This window comes from Danio rerio, chromosome 7, assembly GCF_049306965.1.
Source record: "Danio rerio strain Tuebingen ecotype United States chromosome 7, GRCz12tu, whole genome shotgun sequence".
NCBI classification, from domain to species: Eukaryota; Metazoa; Chordata; class Actinopteri; order Cypriniformes; family Danionidae; genus Danio; species Danio rerio.
This window is the reverse complement of record NC_133182.1, coordinates 15404904-15410903: the sequence shown is the minus strand read 5'-3', so window position 1 is coordinate 15410903 and position 6000 is coordinate 15404904. Positions and strand designations below refer to the sequence as shown.

The 6000-nt window shown below is 41.5% G+C and overlaps 1 long non-coding RNA gene across 1 annotated transcript in view; it reads right to left on the bottom strand.

Moving 5' to 3' along the window:
• Positions 1 to 1515: 1515 nt before the first annotated feature.
• LOC141375320 (uncharacterized) overlaps positions 1516 to 6000 on the bottom strand; it is a 32063-nt gene continuing 27578 nt past the window's right edge. Inside the window, exon 6 of the long non-coding RNA XR_012383187.1 lies at positions 1516 to 2234. This is a non-coding gene — a long non-coding RNA (uncharacterized lncRNA). The remainder of the gene's footprint in view (positions 2235 to 6000) is intronic.

The following is a 6000-nucleotide window of genomic DNA, read 5'->3' as shown; positions in this document are numbered from 1 at the left end:
ATCTGGTTTGGCAACCAAAATCCAACATCTGATAAATGTCATAGTAATAAACGTTCACACAACGTCAAGCTGTAACATTATTAGATGTTATTATTTGGTTGAATTTAGGTTGGTTGTTGGACATTGAGTTTGGCCTGACGTTGGGTTCTGACGTCAACCCGATTTTCATTACTAAACAAAATGCAAAGTCCCCACGAAGTTAGGGTACAACTTCAATCTGATGTCATGTTGACGTCTTGAGCCTGCTGGGTGTTTAAGGCCATTTTGGTCTTCATACATTAAGCATCCGTCATCTTCTCATCAGTGAAAGGCATCTAAACAGTCTCTGGGTCAATGCGTGTAAAGATTTTGGACATCTTCTTGGACACTTTTAATGCTTCCAAACAATTTGCTGCAATGATAAATCACCCATGTCTTAAGGTAATTCATTAAGATGCAATTTACCTTCTATGTGTGATTTGATTGGACAAGAATTACCGGACTGATTTTTCTAATCCCCACAAGGATTAGATAAGAAAAAAGACAGGAAAAAATAAAGTAGTGACTGCAGGTTAAAGTAGAGGAGTAAACCATAACCAATACTGCACTAAAAGTGTACTCAAGGGAAAGTAAAAGCACACATTTTTAAAACTACTTAGTAAATCACAATTCCAGAGAAAAACTACTTAATTACAGTAATTTGAGTATTTATGTGACGATAACCAGCGATCATTCTCCTGAGATTGCTGGTTCTCTCACATTATCCATGGACTACACTTCCGCCTTCTCTTGGATGTGCATACATGCTCTCCGATCACACTCACGCCTGCTCATTCATCTAGACTAATTACATTCACACACCTGAGGACTATCAGAGACTCATACACCCTACATAAGTCACTCATTCACCCATCCAGTTTGCCGAGTCTTGTTCTCTTCTAGTGACATTACGACGCGGTTCTCCTTGTACGTTTCTCCGTGTCTCGATCCTAGTCTTGTATAGCCCTGTTATCCTGTTTAGCCGCCAGCCTTGCGACCTATTGCCTGTACCCTGATTACGACTCTGGATTTGCCCGCATATACCTGTTAATACCTGATTTGACCATTGCTTGCTTGACGTTGAATAAAACCTGCATATTGGATCTTACCTCCAGTTGTGTGTGTCACCCCCGGCGTTACAATTTGTAATTTGTTACATACCCCACTATATATACAGAGATATTTGAGATCTCAAAAAGCGTACGCAGCGGCCTTTGGTGGATTCACGAAAACATTATCTGAAAAAAAATCTGAAAACGTGGTAAAAATCAGTCTTTTCTTTTTGTAGATTGCTTTAGAAAACACTGTCGGTTGGGTTTAGGGAAAGGTGTGGTTAGGTCAGTTGATCAGTCGACAGCAAGCTGACCTGATCTGCTAAAATGTACACTGCACCCTCTGGTGAATTTACACAAGAAGTGAAAGAGAAAATTGTGATCATCGACATGCATACACGGTAACCTCTGGTGGATTTGCAAAACTCAAACAGCAAGTAGACGTAGCTCCAGTTATGTATTTCACTGTCCCCAGAAATGTAGACCTGGGTATGTATCCGCACTAAGCCTGGATTGCAATTTGCAAAATGCAGACGGAATCAGAATTTACCGTTAAACGCCAAAGTCACACACATTGTAGCACTCCTAGTCAAGAGTTAGAAAACCACAACAAGATGTTTTTTTTTTTTTCTCAGCAGAAATGTATCTTTTCTGGAGTTTGGCACAAATATGTACGTGCACTAAAGGATATAATACTGAAACAGTCTCTTACACATTCACTCAGTGTGCAACAGGTGTCAGCTTGTAGGATTGTTTTCACAAACAAATTTTAGCTTTGCTCTAACCCTTGTCTGACTGAAGTCATTTTAGCAGATTTCCATGACAGGTAACAGAAAGCCAAGAAAATGCCCTGTCTGTGAAAACACACAACCTAACCAATACTTCTACCAGCTCAATGCCATATAAATACATACATTTCTGCTGGACTGGTTACCTATTAACTGCTTTGCAGCCAATACCTCATGTAAAAGCTTGTCATCTTCAGAAAGCTCTTGCCTTTTCTCTGTACAGTACGCATGAGGCGGAGAGTCAACAGACTGCAGGCGGTCCACGAGTCTCCCATCTGCACCTCAGGCTGTATTTGACAGTGCAGCACCTAAACACTGCTGTAATGAATGAAAGGTGGCGAGGGTCAAGTGAAGCTGCTGGAGCTCCTCAGATCTCCTGAAACACAGAGCGGATAATGTGAACACAGCAGTAACTTAATCAACACACAAACCTCTGCTGTACTGACACACACTGGAAATTCATGTCACACGGCATGCATATTGGTAAATTGTATAGTGATAACTATATATTTATCGATGTATACACTCACCGGCCACTTTATTAGGTACACCCTACTAGTATCGGGTTGGACTCTTTTGTCTTCAGAACTACCCTAATCCTTCGTGGCATAGATTCAACAAGGTGATGGAAATATTCCTCAGAGATTTTGGTCCATATTGACATGATAGCATCACGCAGCTGCAGCAGATTTTTTCGGCTGCACATCCATGATGCAAATCTCCCGTTCCACATGCCAAATGTGCTCTATTGGGTTTAGTTCTGGTGACTGTGGAGGCCATTTAAGTACAGTGAACCCATTGTCATGTTCAAGAAACCAGTCTGAGATGATTCGTGCAGATGATGTGGTTATAAAAGGATGGACATGTTCAGCAACAATACTCAGGTAGGCTGTGGAAACACGATGCTTAATTGGCATGGGCCTTAAAGTGTGAAAAGAAAGTATCCCTCACACCATTAAACCCCCACCGGCCTGAATCGTTAATAAGGTAGCATGGATCCACGCTCCACCATAATGCTGACCACCGATTACTCGAAAAGAATCATCACTAGAACCGCATCACTAACAATATCACTGGATTTCCAAAACGAGACACCAAAAACACCATGTAAACCAGCCCGGGCTCATTGGAAATGCATGACTCTGGTTAAATTTTTGTGAAACGTAAAATACGTTACGTGTTATTGCACATTTGAGATGACAAATCCACTAGATGTCACTGTCCACAATTTTTAAGCTAAAATACAGTGTGTTTTGCTATATGTTTCAGATACATGTCTTTTTGTACCTGACCACAAGAACATTGTCACCTTGCATAAGACTCGAGACCCCAGATCATTTCTATAACATCCTGATACAGAAAAGCCATTGAATTGACCTTAATTATTCACATGACTGTGCATAGAACAGTATGATACGCTAATAACATTTACCAAAAAAACCCAGCAATGGAACTATTACACTATAGGCATTTAATCCTGCTTAACTGTATATTATTATACATTAATATTATATCTCTTGACAATGACTAGCGAGCTAGTGGTTGCGAATCGCTGGAGAACTGCACACATGCCCCTTTAACTAACTACAACTCCCAGCATGCACTTTGCACACACCGGTTCCTGATTCCCACTGATTACACACACACAGCCGGAAGATCATTATGGACTGATTTCAAGGACCTTCAACTCATCACACACAGACACATCATTGCTGAGTCTTGTTAAACTATTAAGTGAGCTTTACAAAGTGTTTTTCCCTTGCCTTGCCGAGTTTGACCCTTTGCTCTGTTTCTTTGACCATTTGCTTGTTTATTGACATGGTTTTGGATTATCTGTATGCACCAGTTTGTTCCTGTTTCCACCTTTATTACAGTGCATCCGGAAAGTATTCATAGCACTTTGCTTGTTCCACTTTTTTATGTTACAGCCTCATTCTACAATGGAATAAATTCATTTATTTCCTAAAAATTCTACACACAATACCCCATAATGAAAATGTGAAAAAAGAGTTTTTGAAATTGGTGAACATTTATTAAAAATAAAAACCCTGTAAAATCACATGTACATCATTATTCACAACCTTTGCTCAATACTTTGTTGATGCACCTTTGGCAGCAATTACAGCCTCAAGTCTTTCTGAATATGATGCCACAAGCTTAGCCCACCTGTCTTTGGGAATTTTTGCCCATTCCTCTTTGCAGTACCTCTCAAGATCTGTTGGAATGGGAATCGAAAGTGTACAGCCATTTTCAGATCTTTCCAGAGATGTCCAATAGGATTTAGGTCAGGGCTGTGGCAGGGTCACTCAAGGACATTCACCGAGCTGTTGTGAAGCCACACCATTAATATTTTGGCGGTGTGCTTTGGCCTGCTAAAAGATAAACCGTCGCCCCAGTCTGAGGTTAAGAACACTGTGAAGCAGGTTTTCATTCAGGATGTCTCAGTACATTGTTGCATTCAACTTTCCCTCTATCCTGACTAGTCTTCCAGTTCCTGCCACCACCATGCTTCACTGTAGTGATGGTATTAGCCTGGTGGTTAGCGGTGCCTGGGTTTCGCCAAACGTAACGCCTGGCATTCACTCCAAAGAGTTCAATTTTCTCTCATCAGACAAGATAATTTTGTTTCTTATGGTCTGAGTGTCCTTAAGGTGCCTTTTGGCAAATTCCAGGCGGGGAGTAGCTTCCGTCTGGCTGCTCTACCATAAAGGCCTGATTGGTGGATTGCTGCACAGATGATTGTCCTTCTGTAAGGTTCTCCTCTCTCCACAGAAAAACACTGGAGCTCAGATAGAGTAACCATCGGGTAATTGATCACCCCCTAACTAAGGCCCTTCTCCCCCGATCCCTTAGCTTAGATGGCCGGCCAGCTCTATTAAGAGTCCTGGGGCCTCATGTACGAAGACTTGCATGGAAATCATACTAAAACATTGCGTACGCACAAAGCTGTAAATGTGCGTAGGCAGAAAAAATTCATATGTATGAAACATTGCGTACGCCGAGTCTCACGCATATTCTTTTGTACATCTGAATGAACGTGAAACTGAGCGCAACATGCACAAGCACAAAACCCCTCCCTGCCTCCTCCCCGTATGAATCTGCAAATGACTCTACTTTGGCAAAATCCAACAAAAAAGCAATGGCAAAAGCAAGCAAAGAGAGTAACTTTGAACAGAATGTGAATTGTAGGTGCTCCTTTCGGAGGTAGACTGGAGAAAAGCGGTGTTATTTGCATGTTTGTTCTCCGGAATTAACAACAAAAGAAAAAAATTGAGTGGGAGAGTTTAGCTGATGCGGTTAACACAGTTGGGTCTGAACATCACATTGAATTAGAAAAGAAATAGTGTGATTTATAGGTGTAAAATGTTGCAGTATCCTTAACAGTCTCAGTGGCGCGCTCGTAAGACGCATGTCAACATGTTTTGACACGTTCGAGCATGAACTCGGTTCGAATCCAGTGTCTGATGAACTCTTTCTTCTTTTTCCCCCGCTACATATCAGATTTTGCCAACTATTTATCACGAGAAAGACAAGTAGGAATCATTAATAAGTTTGTGCATTATAATTTATTTGCACATTTATTGAATGGAAATGTTTCTGATTCACGCATGCAAATTCATCTTCAGATAGTGTCTTTATAGCAATGTGCGTGCACTAGATAGCTCCGATTACATTGGGAAAACAGGCGACCGCTGCAAATTGCGCTTTAATGTTTAGCTGGTCAACTGTATGGTATAGAAACCTTACATACCTGCTAGATGAACCCGTCTCGTACAGCTGCCATTGCAAGGCTCAGACACTTTGTAGAGAGCAATTTAACACAACTGCCTCTAGGAGTCGCCAATGGAAATAAAACAGACACGCACAAAAAATGTGCGTACGCCAGCCAAGAAGCTGCCGTGGAGCTGCGCACATTCCCACGTTCAGTTCATCGTTAGTCAATCCAAACGTGAGCGATTCTGAGCGTGAAACCTGGCGTACGCAAAGTTTTTGTTCGTATTCAGCGTGTATACATGAGGCCCCTGGTGGTTCCAAACATCTTCCACTTATGGATGATCGAGGCCAATGTGCTTACTGGAACTTTCAGAGCAGCAGCATTTTCTGTAACCTTCCCCAGCCTTGTGCCTCGAGACAATTTTTTT